The 18318-nt window shown below is 45.0% G+C and overlaps 1 non-coding gene across 1 annotated transcript; it reads right to left on the bottom strand.

The window, feature by feature from the left end:
- Positions 1-10086: 10086 nt before the first annotated feature.
- trnar-ucg (transfer RNA arginine (anticodon UCG)) lies at positions 10087-10159 on the bottom strand. Its single transcript has one exon. It is a non-coding gene; the product is annotated as a tRNA-Arg (tRNA).
- Positions 10160-18318: the final 8159 nt, after the last annotated feature.

The raw sequence follows: 18318 nt of genomic DNA, 5'->3' as shown, positions 1-18318 counted from the left end.
CAATTGCAAAACACACGGTTCTCATCCCAGCAGCTCCTCACATTGTGTCAAATCAGGACCTGCTATGCATCGGTCTGACAACAGATTGTAATGGACCTAAATACTGCTTTCAAATTCGACAGAGCACTGATGAAATCCCCACAGCTCCTCAGAAGCTGACATACACCTGTGTGAGAATGAGCTGCAACGGGCTGAAATGCAACTTTCAAATCCAAAACGCAAGAATGCAATTCCATCACCTCAGAAACGGAAATGCAAAAGGAAGCCTGCGGAATAAAGCTCTCATTGCTACCAAGCCAGGTAGGACTCGAATCTACAACCTTCTGATGTGAAGTCGGTCACGTTATCCATTACGCTGCTTAGAATCAGACCGGTTCCCTGATCCATCATAAGATTATTAAAGGATTGGACACTCTGGAGGCAGGAAACATGTTTCCGCTGATGGGTGAGTGCCGAACCAGAGGACACAAGCTTAAAAATACGGGGTAGACCATTTAGGAGAGAGATGAGGAGAAACGTCTTCACCCAGAAAGTGGTGGCTGTGTGGAATGCTCTGCCACAGAGGGCAGTGGAGGCCCAGTCTCTGGATTCATTTAAGAAAGAGTTGGATAGAGCTCTCAAGGATAGTGTAATCAAGGGTTATGGAGATAAGGCAGGAGCAGGATACTGATTAAGGATGATCAGCCATGATCATATTGAATGGTGGTGCAGGCTCGAAGGGCTGAATGGCCTACTCCTGCACCTATTGTCTATTGTCTATTTGTAGATAGCGCCACTTCACCACAAACCATCGCCTCAGAACGAGCCCTTGTTATCATCAGGCTGTTCTGTACCTTCTTTCAGTGCTACTCCTGAACAACATCAATTTATCAAAGCGCCACTATCTTCACATTGAATCCCAGGGCGAAAACATGAACTGTTCGGAAACTTGGAGAGAGAAGCATTGCTGCTGAAGGTGGTTATAACCCAAAGGACAGGGACAGGGTGCTCCGGTTTCCACCCACAATCCAAAGATGTGCGGGTCAGTGGAATTGGCCGTGCTAAATTGACCACAGTGTTAGGTGCGATAGCCAGGGGGTAAATAGAGGGTAGGGGAGCGGGTTTGGGTGGGTTTCTCTTCGGAGGGGCAGTGTGGACTTGTTGGGTCGAAGGGCCTGTTTCCACACGGTAGAGAATCTAATCTAAACAAAAAAACTGTGTGTAAGTCAGGTCACAAAGGTTACAGTCAGCAGCACGGAAGGGAGTCCCTGCTGAAGAGTCCGTGTTTGCATCGTCCAGACTTGGATACGTTTCCCAGTAAGGGAATGAAGATTTATTTGTCTTGGTGTGAATTACCTGAATGAGAATCCGTTCCTCGTTGCACACAGAAGACACATGTGGTTTCTGGCCAGAACCAGCCCAGTGATTGTTTGCATCGAACTCGAAGAACACTGGCAGCAGATACACGGGGAACCGACCACCGGAAATCCCCCTCCAATCATCTCACCGTTCTGAGTTGGAAATGTACCGCTGTCCCTTCAGTGTCGCTGGGTCTAAATCCTGGACCTCCCTTCCCAGCGGTATCATGGCTGTACAACCGCGCTGAGGGATTCAAGTGTCCGGGACATTAGGGTATTCCCCGAATCTCTGGAGTAATTAGGGATGGGCAGTGAGTCCTATCCCACTGAGTGACAGCGATATCCCAGGAATGCGTTTCTAACAGTGAGAGGGTCTATTCGGACATCTGCAAACAGCCGGGTTTAAGTTGAAACGTGGAGCAGGGAAGTGAAATAACGGTGAACCGTGTTATGGACTAGGACAGACCGCTCAAAACATTCGTGAGCAGGCAGCCCAGCCCATAGCTTTGGAATTTGTATTGGTAAGTCTACAGTTACAATTACCCAGATTCAGTTAGCGAAGTTGACTACAAGGTTTAAAATCAGAGAATAAAATAATTCACAAAATTACACCATGAAACACGAACGACAGAATTAGGAATACCTACAGAACTCAATCTATCCAAACTTGACCTAAGCTTGCTGTTCCGAATATGCACAACAGTCCCAATAAGCAACCCCCCTTTAAAACAGAGGACAAAAACAGGTCAAATGCTTCCAGGTTGAGGTTAGAAGCGCAGAACAGGGAGTTTCCACACAGCTCACTGTTAAACTTCCAACCAGTTCTGGACTGAACTGAACTGCTTAGCTAGGGAGCTGACCACTCTCCTTTCATTGCACAGGCCACCAATCAACCACACCGCCCCGTGGCCCAACATTTCACCTCCCCCTCCCACTCTGCCGAGGACATGGAGGTCCTGGGCCTCCTTCACCTACGCTCCCTCACCACCAGACGCCTGGAGGAAGAACGCCTCATCTTCCGCCTCGGAACACTTCAACCCCAGGGCATCAATGTGGACTTCACCTGTTTCCTCATTTCCCCTTCCCCCACCTCACCCTAGTTCCAAACTTCCAGCTCAGCACTGTCCCCATGACTTGTCCGGACTTGTCCTACCTGCCTAGCTCCTTTTCCACCTATCCACTCCACCCTCTCCTCCCTGACCTATCACCCTCATCCCCTCCCCCACTCACCCATTGTACTCTATGCTACTCTCTCCCCACCCCCACCCTCCTCTAGCTTATCTCCCCACGCTTCAGGCTCTCTGCCTTTATTCCTGATGAAGGGCTTTTGCCTGAAACATCGATTTCTCTGCACTTTGGATGCTGCCTGAACTGCTGTGCTCTTCCAGCACCACTGATCCAGAACCTGGTTTCCAGCATCTGCAGTCATTGTTTTTACGTGACTTCTAAAAGATGACCACTTTGGCCTGAAGTCTCATCTGTTTATATCTAAATAAAAGGCTTCTCCATACCCTTTTCATCTCTGTACCAAACCGGTCTCATCGTAAGCCTGGCCTGCTTTATTATCCATCTGAAAAATAATCAAGGACAGAATATGCCTGAGAGAAGGAACAACGTTTGGAAAAAAAAGGGACCAGGTTTATGACAACAGCAAAGATGAGTGGGAGGCATGGGGCAGGATGTGAGGTGGAGCTGATGGTGTCAGTGTCGGTGTTCACGGGTCATCCTTCACTGTTTACACTGACTCAAACACCACAGCTGACCAATTCACCTCAATGACCCTGTTCCTCTTGGTGTGAGGTTCCCTGAGAGTGTGTATTAATATGATGAAGGGACGCCAAGAGGTTGAACACATCCTCTTTACCCTGTCAGTTTAGAGGGATCGAAAGAATCATGTTGAAGCCAAGGCAAAAGGAGATTGTGTTTTATTTCTGTCCATTTCCAGTGAAGAATGTTCGACTGTGAACTGTTTTGGCAAAAGTTTAGGTTGATTGCAATTCTCACTGAGCAACAGTGATACCGAAAACACATTTCGGAGTTAGTGACCAGGTGGTTACAGGACTGCACATATCGGTAAGTGAAGCTGCTCATGTCCTGGTGCTGTTGGTTTAGTTGGTTAATACACCGGAGAAGTAGATGGGGTTTATTCCGTTCAAATCTGAACGGTGATCGCTGATTGTATTGATGTGTGACTGCGTCAACTTGTTTCAAGTGTATGATCTCCGATCAAACAATTCAGCATGCTGTTTGAGTCGGTGATCCGGCTGATGATTCCTGGTTTCATTCCACGAGTGAGTTTTTATTTCTCTTTAACTATTAATTGAACCTGGAGTTTATTTCAATTATTTCACAAACATTTCTGCTTTCGCTCCTCTGTTACTCCAGCCCACCCCCAGCCACGCTTCTTTCCCAGTTTGGTGGAAATAACGAGGTGAGGCAGGAGACACTGCAGACCTGCTGGGGAATGATCTGGTAATGACACAGACAACACGATCTGATCGCACTGATTCTCTGCTGTCACCGTTCATTCATTTCACACCAACAGTAAATACATTATTGTGCTCCTATAGCTGTAGTGTAATTGTGGTTTTGTCCTGTTGGATTAGGTATTGTATTTTAAATTTGAAAGTGTGATAATATATTGAGGAAGAAATGTCTCCTGAAATCAGGTCGAAGGGACGGACACATTAATTGGAGAATGTGAGCCCAGTTCTACACAGTCCAGCCAGGGTGGAGAGAGCCTTTCAGCAGCTCCACTCTCAAACTGTCTCCTAATGTCAGGCTTTGTGAAGAACAGAGATGGGGAATAAGGGATATGGACAGACAGAGAGTCGGAGAATGTGGAAGAGGGTCAGGTGGATACACAGAGAAAGAGACAGAAATGAAGACACATGTTGATGTAAACACTGAAAGGACCAATTCTCCTTTCGACATGGCTGTGAACTGACACAAACGAATCGAAAACGAAATAATCATTTAAGCACAATCTTTCAGCAGCTCGGGGCAATAAAACAGCATTACAGCCGATAGAGTCCTTTTGAATTTGTAACGCTGTAAGCTAATGAGAGATTTTGATAAACATTCTGACAGATAAATCTGATCATTTTCTCGGCCCTATTACATAGAAATGTATAACTAACCTGGTTCTGTCTCTCTGAAACACTAACCCTGCTTCTCTCCACACATGTTGCCGGGCCTGCAGAGTTTCTCCAACAATTTTTGTTTTTGGTGTCGGATTTCCAGCATCTGCAGCTCTCTGTTTTATGTTAATCTTATTAACGATTGGGACAAATCCAATGAACTTGCAGGTTTGGAAAATTGGTCAGGAATACGGTTACCACGATATGTTTACAGAACACAACACCCATTCCCTGACCGGGAATAGAACCAGTGCCGCGGCGGTGAGAGCACCGAATCTGAACCAGGAGGTAACATGAGAAGGTGGGAGAAGCATTCGCATTTATTCTCAGTGATACCGCTTTTGTCTTTTTCTTTCTGATTATTTTTTATCTGCCCATTAATTTCAATTTGTCTTTGAAGTTTTGCAGAATGAGAAACGACCATTCAGCCCATCGTGCAGTGCGGCTCAAAGACATCCAGCTTTTCTAGTCCCAGATTCCAGGTCTTGACCCATAACATTGTATGTTCGGATGTTTGCAGTGAACATGTCAAAGAGATTCTCCCAGTGATCTTAAATGACACAGCAATGGGACTGAAGTTTGAAATGATCACACTGTTTTGTGCCCACCCTTGACGAACACATCCTTATTTTCACCCACAGAGAGAGACACACAGACTCATACCCTGTGAGGGGCAAAACTCTCAGCATTATACCCGCCCCTTGTGCTTCACTTTTGCCCTCCGACCTCGCATACCTGCTTCTCCAGCAAAAGGCAGCTTTAGGTGCAACTCAAGCCAGTTGGACAGACAATGAGAGATGCTGCGGTGAGCTGGAATTTAAAACGGTCAACAGACCCGATTGCAGCGTTTAAATTTAAAAACGTACTGATCCAATCCCTGCAGCTGCACAGACCCTGACATAACAGGAGCTGTCATCCACCGGTCTGAGAATGAGCTACAATGGACAGGAATGCAATTTCCAATTGCAAAACACACGGTTCTCATCCCAGCAGCTCCTCACATTGTGTCAAATCAGGACCTGCTATGCATCGGTCTGACAACAGATTGTAATGGACCTAAATACTGCTTTCAAATTCGACAGAGCACTGATGAAATCCCCACAGCTCCTCAGAAGCTGACATACACCTGTGTGAGAATGAGCTGCAACGGGCTGAAATGCAACTTTCAAATCCAAAACGCAAGAATGCAATTCCATCACCTCAGAAACGGAAATGCAAAAGGAAGCCTGCGGAATAAAGCTCTCATTGCTCCCAAGCCAGGTAGGACTCGAATCTACAACCTTCTGATGCGAAGTCAGTCACATTATCTATTACGCTGATTAGAATCAGACGGGTTCCCTGACCGATCATAAGATTATTAAAGGATTGGACACTCTGGAGGCAGGAAACATGTTTCCGCTGATGGGTGAGTGCCGAACCAGAGGACACAAGCTTAAAAATACGGGGTAGACCATTTAGGAGAGAGATGAGGAGAAACGTCTTCACCCAGAAAGTGGTGGCTGTGTGGAATGCTCTGCTCCAGAGGGCAGTGGAGGCCCAGTCTCTGGATTCATTTAAGAAAGAGTTGGATAGAGCTCTCAAGGATAGTGGAATCAAGGGTTATGGAGATAAGGCAGGAAGAGGATACTTATTAAGGATGATCAGCCATGATCATATTGAATGGTGGTGCAGGCTCGAAGGGCTGAATGGCCTACTCCTGCACCTATTGTCTATTGTCTATTTGTAGATAGCGCCACTTCACCACAAACCATCGCCTCAGAACGAGCCCTTGTTATCATCAGGCTGTTCTGTACCTTCTTTCAGTGCTACTCCTGAACAACATCAATTTATCAAAGCGCCACTATCTTCACATTGAATCCCAGGGCGAAAACATGAACTGTTCGGAAACTTGGAGAGAGAAGCATTGCTGCTGAAGGTGGTTATAACCCAAAGGACAGGGACAGGGTGCTCCGGTTTCCACCCACAATCCAAAGATGTGCGGGTCAGTGGAATTGGCCGTGCTAAATTGACCACAGTGTTAGGTGCGATAGCCAGGGGGTAAATAGAGGGTAGGGGAGCGGGTTTGGGTGGGTTTCTCTTCGGAGGGGCAGTGTGGACTTGTTGGGTCGAAGGGCCTGTTTCCACACGGTAGAGAATCTAATCTAAACAAAAAAACTGTGTGTAAGTCAGGTCACAAAGGTTACAGTCAGCAGCACGGAAGGGAGTCCCTGCTGAAGAGTCCGTGTTTGCATCGTCCAGACTTGGATACGTTTCCCAGTAAGGGAATGAAGATTTATTTGTCTTGGTGTGAATTACCTGAATGAGAATCCGTTCCTCGTTGCACACAGAAGACACATGTGGTTTCTGGCCAGAACCAGCCCAGTGATTGTTTGCATCGAACTCGAAGAACACTGGCAGCAGATACACGGGGAACCCACCGCCGGAAATCCCCCTCCAATCATCTCACCGTTCTGAGTTGGAAATGTACCGCTGTCCCTTCAGTGTCGCTGGGTCTAAATCCTGGACCTCCCTTCCCAGCGGTATCATGGCTGTACAACCGCGCTGAGGGATTCAAGTGTCCGGGACATTAGGGTATTCCCTGAATCTCTGGAGCAATTAGGGATGGGCAGTGAGTCCTATCCCACTGAGTGACAGCGATATCCCAGGAATGCGTTTCTAACAGTGAGAGGGTCTACTCGGACATCTGCAAACAGCCGGGTTTAAGTTGAAACGTGGAGCAGGGAAGTGAAATAACGGTGAACTGTGTTATGGACTAGGACAGACCGCTCAAAACATTCGTGAGCAGGCAGCCCAGCCCATAGCTTTGGAATTTGTATTGGTAAGTCTACAGTTACAATTACCCAGATTCAGTTAGCGAAGTTGACTACCAGGTTTAAATCAGAGAATAAAATAATTCACAAAATTACACCATGAAACACGAACGACAGAATTAGGAATACCTACAGAACTCAATCTATCCAAACTTGACCTAAGCTTGCTGTTCCGAATATACACAACAGTCCCAATAAGCAACCCGCCTTTAAAACAGAGGACAAAAACAGGTCAAATGCTTCCAGGTTGAGGTTAGAAGCGCAGAACAGGGAGTTTCCACACAGCTCACTGTTAAACTTCCAACCAGTTCTGGACTGAACTGAACTGCTCAGCTAGAGAGCTGACCACTCTCCTTTCATTGCACAGGCCACCAATCAACCACACCGCCCCGTGGCCCAACATTTCAACTCCCCCTCCCACTCTGCCGAGGACATGGAGGTCCTGGGCCCCCTTCACCTCCGCTCCCTCACCACCAGACGCCTGGAGGAAGAACGCCTCAACTACGCCTCGGAACACTTCAGCCCCAGGGCATCAATGTGGACTTCACCTGTTTCCTCATTTCCCCTTCCCCCACCTCACCCTAGTTCCAAACTTCCAGCTCAGCACTGTCCCCATGACTTGTCCGGACTTGCCCTACCTGCCTAGCTCCTTTTCCACCTATCCACTCCACTCTCTCCTCCCTGACCGATCACCTTCATCCCCTCCCCCACTCACCCATTGCACTCTATGCTACTCTCTCCCCACCCCCACCCTCCTCTAGCTTATCTCCCCACGCTTCAGGCTCTCTGCCTTTATTCCTGATGAAGGGCTTTTGCCTGAAACGTCGATTTCTCTGCACTTTGGATGCTGCCTGAACTGCTGTGCTCTTCCAGCACCACTGATCCAGAACCTGGTTTCCAGCATCTGCCGTCATTGTTTTTACGTGACTTCTAAAAGATGACCACTTTGGCCTGAAGTCTCATCTGTTTATATCTAAATAAAAGGCTTCTCAAAACCCTTTTCATCTCTGTACCAAACCGGTCTCATCGTAAGCCTGGCCTGCTTTATTATCCATCTGAAAAATAATCAAGGACAGAATATGCCCGAGAGAAGGAACAACGTTTGGAAAAAAAAGGGACCAGGTTTATGACAACAGCAAAGATGAGTGGGAGGCATGGGGCAGGATGTGAGGTGGAGCTGATGGTGTCAGTGTCGGTGTTCACGGGTCATCCTTCACTGTTTACACTGACTCAAACACCACAGCTGGCCAATTCACCTCAATGACCCTGTTCCTCTTGGTGTGAGGTTCCCTGAGAGTGTGTATTAATATGATGAAGGGACGCCAAGAGGTTGAACACATCCTCTTTACCCTGTCAGTTTAGAGGGATCGAAAGAATCATGTTGAAGCCAAGGCAAAAGGAGATTGTGTTTTATTTCTGTCCATTTCCAGTGAAGAATGTTCGGCTGTGAACTGTTTTGGCAAAAGTTTAGGTTGATTGCAATTCTCACTGAGCAACAGTGATACCGAAAACACATTTCGGAGTTAGTGACCAGGTGGTTACAGGACTGCACATATCGGTAAGTGAAGCTGCTCATGTCCTGGTGATGTGGTTTAGTTGGTTAATGCACTTGCAAAGTAGATGGGGGTAATTCCGTTCAAATCTGAACGGTGCTCGCTGATTGTATTGATGTGTGACTGTGTCAACTTGTTGCAAGTGTATGATCTCCGACCAAACAATTCAGCATGCTGTTTGAGTCGGTGATCCGGCTGATGATTCCTCGTTTCATTCCACGAGTGAGTTTTTATTTCTCTTTAACTATTAATTGAACCTGGAGTTTATTTCAATTGTTTCACAAACATTTCTGCTTCCGCTCCTCTGTTACTCCAGCCCACCCCCAGCCACGCTTCTTTCCCAGTTTGGTGGAAATAACGAGGTGAGGCAGGAGACACTGCAGACCTGCTGGGGAATGATCTGGTAATGACACAAACAACACGATCTGATCGCACTGATTCTCTGCTGTCGCCGTTCATTCATTTCACACCGACAGTAAATACATTATTGTGCTCCTGTAGTTGTATTATAATTGTGTTTTTGTCCTGTTGGATTAGGTATTGTATTTTGAATTTGTAAGTGTGATAATATATTGAGGAAGAAATGTCTCCTGATCTCAGGTCGAAGGGACAGACACATTAATTGGAGAATGTGAGCCCAGTTCTACACAGTCCAGCCAGGGTGGAGAGAGCCTTTCAGCAGCTCCACTCTCAAACTGTCTCCTAATGTCAGGCTTTGTGAAGAACAGAGATGGGGAATAAGGGATATGGACAGACAGAGAGTCGAAGAATGTGGAAGAGGGTCAGGTGGATACACAGAGAAAGAGATACAAATGGAGACACATGTTGATGTAAACACTGAAAGGACCAATTCTCCTTTCGACATGGCTGTGAACTGACACAAACGAAACGACAAAAAAAAAAGTCATTCGAGCACAATCTTTCAGGAGCTGAGGGTAATAGAAACAGCATTAGAGCCGATGGAGTCCTTTTGAATTTGTAACGCTGCAAGCTAATGAGAGATTTTGATAAACATTCTGACAGATAAATCGGATCATTTTCTCGGCCCTATTTCAAATTCGACAGAGCACTGATCAGAACCACACAGCTCCTCAGAAGCTGACATACACCGGTCTGAGAATGAGCTGCAACGGGCTGAAATGCAACTTTCAAATTCACAAACGCACGAATCCAATCCCAGCATCTCCAAACAACTCAGAAATGGCAATGCAACAAGAAGCATGCTCAACAATGAGCGCCACGGCCCCGAGCCAGGTAGGACTCGAATCTACAATCTTCTGATCCGAAGTCAGACGCGTTATCCATTACGCTACTGGCCCCAATCGCGGGAGGGGCGCTGACAGGTTGTCAGTATGTAATGTAAACACGGACTTCGGTCAGAAACGGCCTTCATCGGGTGAATAATCAGCAGAAATTATCACCGTCACTGCTTCACCTCGAAGTCTCCCCTTTGTGAAGCAGCGCCTTTCACTGACAGAGAAAAGATATTTGTCCTCATGTGTCTGCTTCAGTGTCTCTTGTTCCTGTGCTGAGAGTTTCCATTGTTTTATTCACAGTCACTTTGCGGGTTTAGGTTCCACCCCAGTGAAATGTACTTTCATACATTGAATCATGGTCTATTCCAGTCAATGCCTTGACCAAATTCAGCGAGAAAACTCTAGTCAGGAATCTGGAAACACACCAATTCACACAAAGCTGGCAATGCACGGGTGAAAAATGAGGTCTGCAGATGCTGGGGATCACAGCTGAAAATGTGTTGCTGGTTAAAGCACAGCAGGCCAGGCAGCATCCAAGGAATAGGAAATTCGACGTTTCGGGCACAAGCCCTTCATCAGGGTGCACGGGTGAATCCGAGCTGTTCAGGGAGTGCATTGGAGATTGACGCCACTTCTGACCTGGAAGAAGTGTTTTCCCGCCGGGATTGGAATCCCAAACACAGAGATGCGAAACAAACTCCCTCTTGCTCTGCCTTCAGCCACCGGCAGCAGGATTCGACACCGCAATAAGAAACGGGATTGCCTGTTTATAAGTGCAATCACTCAGCTATAACTATAGAACCATGTCACGCCGCTGCTTTCCCGAGTTCCTCTGTCGGTGGAGCTGAGGGAAGAGCATCGTTCTGCATTTGTTTGAATTCAATTGCCTCAGCGCAGTGGAAGCCGGGACGCTAAATGTCTTCAAGGCAGAGATTGATCAATTCTTGATGTCACAAGGAACTAAGGGCTACGGGGAGAATGCTGGTAAGTGGAGTTGAAATGCCCATCAGCCATGATTGAATGGTCGAGTGGACTCAATGGGCTGAATGGCCTTACTTCCACTCCTATGTCTTATGGTCTTATAGTCTTATGGATTACCCAACGCCTGGAACCTGCTGAGTTCATGCCTTTCATGGTCGTTTATATTTCTATAAGATACCCCGTAAATCGCCTACCCTTTAAATGAAAAATTAAAGATTCAACACCCGAGTCTCCGTATCAACGGTCTCACTCTCCATTTCGATTAAAATGTTCTAGCGTGTCATGGTTGCTTGTACCCAAGGGATCTGCTACAGTTAGATTAGCAATGATTAACTTCTCATTACACAGCATCCAGTGTAAGATGGCCTGCTTTCTAGTTGGTTTCTGCACGTATTGGTCAAGGAAACCATCCCACATACAATCCAGAAATTCATCCTCTCCACCATTGTAACTAAATTGGTTAGTCCAGTCGATGTGCAGTTAACATCATGCATGATCACCAAAATTCCCTCATCACATGCATCTCAGATTTCCTGTTTACTGCCATTCTCAACATCGCAGTTTGGAGGTGTGCATGTGACACCCACTTATGTTTTTTTTACCCTTGTTTTTTTTCACTCGGCCCATAAAGACGCCAAATTGTCAGAGTTGGTATCGTTAAGAGAGATGAACAAACCTTCACGACAAGGAATGGAGACATTTCTCTCAAAAGTTGACCTTGATTTGATGCTAATTAGTCTTATCCACTTTCAATGAGTTGTTGCATAATGCTACAGCTGCCAGCTAAAGGTGATGAGCTAGAATAAGCGTGCAATTGCTTTCTCAATAGATTGATATCAGACACGTATTGTTGACATTTTTACCATCAGTGTAATGTCAGTGCTTCTCCAGCAGATGGAAGTGCGGACTGATAGTCGCTTCTCCGATCAACACATTCAGGTCTGTTGTGACACACTGCTGGTACAATTGAGATTAATTGCTGGTTTTCTTAGCCACGTCACAACCATTGCACAAAGTGGTATTAAATGTTTTTGAAAGACATGACGTAAAGCAGGCATGCTTAAGTATTACTGAGCCATAGGCTTTATCATTAGTCGATATACAATCCATGCAGGTGAAGGTCAGAAATACCATGGGAAAGACAACGTTGCTGGAATAAATTTTAGAATCATGACATTATTAAGAAAGCACGCCAGAGATCAGAAGATGATGAAGCATGTAAAGAAAGGCATTGGATTAATCACTGGCAAATTAATCTTCACATCAATTGACAGACAGACAGAAAGACTTTTACACTTAATGGTAAGGTCCTAGGGAGTGTTGCTGAACAAGGAGACCTTGGAGTGCAGGTTCATAGCTCCTTGAAGCTGGAGTCGCAGGTAGACAGGAGAGCGAAGAAGGCGCTTGATATGCTTTCCTTTATTGGTCAGAGTTTTGAGTACAGGAATTGGGCGGGTCATGTTACGGCAGTACAGGACATTGGTTAGGCCACGTTTGGAATATTGCGTGCAACTCTGGTCTCCTTTCTATCGGAATGATGATGTGAAACTTGGAAGGGGTAAGGAAAGTTTCATAAGGATGCTGCCAGGGTTGGAGGATTTGAGAGGTTGAATAGGCTGGGGCTGTTTCCCTTGGAACATCGGAGGCTGAGGGGTGACCTTATCGAGGTTTCTAAAATCATGAGGGGTATGGATAGGATAAATAAACAAAGTTTTTTCTCCGGAGTGGGGGAGTCCAGAACTAGAAGACATAAGTTTATGGTGAGAGGGGAAAGTTATAAAGGAGACCTAAGGGGGCAACTGTTTTCATGCAGAGGGTGGTACGTGTATGGAATGAGGTGCCAGAGGATGTGGTGGAGGCTGGTACAATTGCAACATTTAAAGGACACCTGGATAGGCATATGAATAGGAAGAGTTTGGAGGGGGATGGGTACTGGCAGGTGGGACGAGATTAGGTTGGGGTATTTGATCGGCATGGACGAGTTGGACTGAAGTGTCTGTTTCTGTGCTGTACATTTCTATGACTCTATCAACAAAGGTAGTCACAAAGAAGAATTCATATAGATCCCTGAAACAGTATATCGCGGTTCAACCTGGAATCTTGGTGTACTGAACCTGGTAATGTGCAATGAGTCAGATTTTATGCATGGGGACAGACTGAAAGATTGCCTCGGAACAGAGAGGTTTGAGCATTCATTTGGAGAGGGAGAATCTTACATCCGCAACAAATGTGCTCAGCTTATATGAGTGTAATTGTAAACGGATGAGGGCAGGGTTTGCTGGAATGGACCAGGAAACGGGAACAATGTGAAGAACAATGGCAATCCATTCAGAGAAACAGTTCAACGCTCACAGTAATGATATAATTCAAGTGAGAAGGAAGAAATCTAGGAAGGGGACGAGTGCATTATGTTTATGTAGAAGAGTTGCAAATAGCAACAAATTGAATTAAAAGGAAAACATAAAAAGTGGGAAATATTTTCGGTGAGCAGGACATTCGGAATGTTTATAGAAATATCAATAAGCCTGCAAATTGAACAGGCAAATGGACGTGCATGGAATAGTGTAGGTGGGATGGGCTTCAGATTAGTATGACAGGGCGGCGCAACATGGAGGGCCGAAGGGCCTGTACTGCGCTGTAATGTTCTATGTTCCATGTAAAGATTAATAAGGAGGGAGAAGGTAAACATCGAAAGTGAAACTACAGCTGATATTAAAGTGGACGGCAAGAGCATTCTTAAATAGAAAGAACTGAAGAGAAAAACCAACGTGAATATAGGCCCATATTGAATGAAGCTGGGAATTCCTGACTGGGAACCACGAAATGACAGAAAATATGAATAAATAGTCAGCATCTGCCTTGAAAGAAGCAGGCAAAAAAAATCTATAATTAAGAAATAATGAATGGCAAAAGGAACGGCGAGCAATGCAATACAATGACTTTCACTAAAAAGAAAACATCAGAGAAATTTACAGGAGTATTTACCGCAAAAAGCATTGGAACTAATGAGGTGCAATCCAAGATAGAAAAATAAGTAAGAAAAAAAATGTGTTGGATGCACTAGTTGTAACTTTCCAATAATCATTAGGTTTCAGGAAAGTATGACGAGATTGGCAAAGTGACAAGGTAACATCTTCACTCAAAAAAAGTAAGGACACAAAAAAGTCTGACTGAGGCCATTATTGGATAATTAACATCCTTTATTGGAGAAATTGCGTCGTCTATAATAAAGCACGTCACACCAGAGCATTTAGGAATACATGACATGATCAAGAGGACTGAGAATGGATTTACCAAAGGGATATATCGCTTGATAAATGTGTTAGAATTCTTTAAGTATAAGGAGGAAATTGTGATTTTTTTTGTTTTCTGAAGACATTTAATAAGGTACCACACGTAAGATTATTTAACAAGATAACAGCCTGTGGTTTCAGAGGTATTGTGTTGCCACGGGGAGAAGATTGTGGAAATCACAAGTGTAAGAGTGTTTGATTCCACATTTAACTTTACAGGATGTCAATCTCTACTTGGTGAATACCACATAAATCCGTTTCAGGGGACACAAATATTTACAAAGTATTTTAACGACTTAGATGAGGGAAGTGAATGTACTGCAGACAAGTTCGCAAATGACACGAAAATTGTAGAGGAGGTTAGTGGTGGGTATGAAGCAAAACAGTTTGCAGAGGGTGATAGATTGGAAAAGAGAGGGAACAAGAAACTTTGCATATTAATATAATGGGGTGAAATAAATCAGAAATGACATAAAAATGAAGTTAGGAATTTTAGCAGGAAAGGTAGAGCAACTGAATATTATTTACATAGAGATTGAATTCTGAAATATACAGAACAGATTTTGTAATCCTCATCACAGAATGACGAAATGCTAGCTTTTAATTTTAACTGCAACGTAGGCAAACATAATGCTGGGCTTTGTTTAAAATCTAATGGAATATTGAGAGTTGGAATAATAATAAAAAAAACAGCAGATAAATGCGTGGCTGAGGAGCTGTTGCAGGGGCTAGGATTCACATTTCCCGATCATTGAGATCTCTTCATCAACAGAAATGACATCTTTAAGAGGGACAGGTTTCACTTGAATTGGAAAGGGACCAACACTGTTATGGGAAAACTTTCTCGTGATACCCTGAAGGCTTCAAGCTGGTAAGGGTGATGGTGAGACTCAACGCAACAGTGAGAAAAAGGAAAAGGTTGAGGATGGTAAAATAGACACGATGAACCATTCGAAGAGTCAAGACAGGCAACAGTTTGGCATAAATGAGGTAAGACTGCAAAGCAGCATTTACTTGAGTGCAAGAGGCCTGACAGACGGGGCAGGTGAACATAGGGCATGGCTGGGAATTTGGGATGGGGGTATCGTAACTATTACAGAAATGTGGCTCAGGGATGAACAGGACTGGCCGCTTAATCTTCAGGAGTGTAGATGCTATATAAAGGATAGACAGGGTGAGGGGGAAAACAAGAGTGGAGGAGGAGTGGTACTGCTTCAGAAGCACATTTTGGCTGGATGCTGCGAGGAAATTCTGGGAGACTGCCCAGTGACGTTACATAGATGGAAACTAATTTTGAGAAATGGGGTGATCACCTTACTGGAAGTGTAATATAGTCCTCCCAATAGTCAACTGGACTTTCGCAAGTGGATATGTAAGGAGATCTCAGCTATATGTAAGAACAATCGGATTATGGTCAGCGATTTTTGACTTTCCAATTTTTGGGACTGTCATAGTGTTAAGGTCTTGGATGGCGAGTAATTGGTTAGGTTTATACAAGGAAGATTTCGTATTCAATATATGGAAGCACTGACTAGAGGTTGTGCAATACTTGAACTTCTGTTCCGAAACTGAGCAGGGCAAGTGACTGAGATGTTCTGGGGGGCAGACTTCGGAGCAAGTAATCATAATTCTATTAGTCTGAAAGCCGTTATGAAAAATAGTAGAATTGATTAAAAAAATGAATGTTCCAAATTGGAGTGAGGCCAGGTTTGATGGCATCTCACAGGAACTTTGAAAATCTGGTTGATTTAGGGATGGCGGGCTATGCGCAGGAGAAGGTACGGTTGGGAAATGGGAAGCATTTAAGCATGAGATCATGAGAGTTCAGTGATGGTATGTTCCTGTTTGTGTGAAGGGTAAACTTCGGCGGTGCAGGGAAACAGTATGACAGGAGAAATTGAGACACTGGTCAAGAAATAGGAGAGATATATCAGATGTAGACAGGTGGGATCGAGTGAATCCGGAAAAGGAAAAAAGGGCAGTCGGAAATCGTGAAGGTAAAAAATGGGCATGACGTAACTTTGACAAATAATGTTAAAGAAAATCCCAAACGATTCCATTGATACAGAAAGGGTAGAAAATAATCAAGGAGAGAATACAGCCGCTTAAAGACCACCATAGCTGCCTATGTGTGAGACCACAAGAGATGGATGAGACACTGAACAAATATTTTGCATTAATAGGTGCATGGAAACTAAGGAAATTGGGAAATACATAGTGATGCCTTAAAAAGAGTTCATCTCAGAGTAGAGGAGGCGCTGTATGTCTCGAAGCCAAAAAACAGAGATAAATCCCTGAGATTAGACTTACAGTGTGGAAACAGGCCCTTCGGCCCAACAAGTCCACACCGACCCGCTGAAGCGCAACCCACCCATACCCCTAAATTTACCCCTTACCTAACACTACGGGCAATTTAGCTTAGCCAATTCACCTGACCCGCACATCTTTGGACTGTGGGAGGAAACCGGAGCACCCGGAGGAAACCCACGCAGACACGGGGAGAACGTGCAAACTCCACACAGTCAGTCGCCTGAGTCGGGAATTGAACCCGGGTCTACAGGCGCTGTGAGGCAGCAGTGCTAACCACTGTGCCACCGTGTTGCCCATATCTGATCAGGTGATTCCCAGAACTTAGTGGGAAGCTAAGGAGGAGATTCCGGAGCCCCTTGCTGAGGTGTTTGTATCATTGATAATCATGGCTGAGGTGCTGGAAGAGCAGAGATGGGCTAATGTGGTGGCGTTACTTAAGAAGGCTCTAAAGGAAAACCAGGAAACCATGGAGAGTTGAGCTTTCTCTCCACAGATACTGCCAGAGCCTCTGAGTTTTTCCACAGTTTCCGTTTTTTGTTTCAGATACATGACATCTGCAGTTCCTTTGATTTTTATTTAGTGGTCATGGAGTGTTGCCTTTTGGATCGGAGGTCTGTAAAAACATAACAATACCACAATGTAAGAAATGTGAGAAGGATTAAGCCATCTGACCCTACGAACCTGCTCCGCTGTTCAACAAGACCATGGATGATCATTCCATGGACTGAGCACCATTTAGCCACCTGGAGGCTCCCTGCCTCCATTCCTGATGATGGGCTTTTGCCCGAAACATCGAATTTCCTGCTCCTCGGATGCTGCCTGACTCGCAGTGCATTTCCAGAAACAAACTCTCAGCATTTAATCTATAAGGTGACCCTGAATAGGCTGGGGCGTTTCTTTTCCCTGCAGCACGAGGAAAGGGGGCTGAAGGTTGGCCTGAACAAGATCCGAAAATCATGAGGGGCATTGTTATGATGAATAGCCAAGGTCTTTTTCAGAGTGTTGGGGAGTCCAAAACTATAAGACAGAGGATTATGGCGAGAGGAGAAACGTTGGAAAAGGTCCCGAAGGGTAACGTTTTCACATAGATGGTGGTATATACACAGAAAAATCTGCTATATGAAGTGGTGGAGGCGAGCATAACTTTAAAATTTAAAAGACAGCTGAATGTGTGTAGGAGAAGGAAACATTTAGAGAAATATGGGTCACCTGTTTGCCATATGATACTCGGTCAAATTGGGATTTCAGTTCACCACAGATGAGTTGGAACGAAGGATCTACCTCTGTGCAGTATAACTGTATGACTGTAAGTTTTGTTAAAACTGAAAATAAGCTCTCGTCATATCACAGCTGAATACTGTCAACTATTGTGCGACTCGTATTAAAGGAAAGATACTCTGGAATCCGAGACAATCCACATGAGGTTCAGCAGACTGATCTTGAGGATGGAGGGACTGTATTGAGAATAGAGATTGAGTAGTTTGAGCTTGTACCAATTGCAACATAGATTATTCAGTGGTGACATTCTGAAATTTCAGGAAACATGGCGCGTTAAAAGCAGAAATGTTGTTTCCACTTTTGGAAGAGTCCAGAACCAGGGAGTGTAATCTCTGGCTTAGAGGTCACAGGTTTGAGGCA

Source organism: Hemiscyllium ocellatum, assembly GCF_020745735.1.
Source record: "Hemiscyllium ocellatum isolate sHemOce1 chromosome Y unlocalized genomic scaffold, sHemOce1.pat.X.cur. SUPER_Y_unloc_2, whole genome shotgun sequence".
NCBI classification, from domain to species: domain Eukaryota; kingdom Metazoa; phylum Chordata; class Chondrichthyes; order Orectolobiformes; family Hemiscylliidae; genus Hemiscyllium; species Hemiscyllium ocellatum.
Note: the sequence above shows the minus strand (reverse complement) of the source record. Positions and strands in the feature narration are given on the sequence as shown.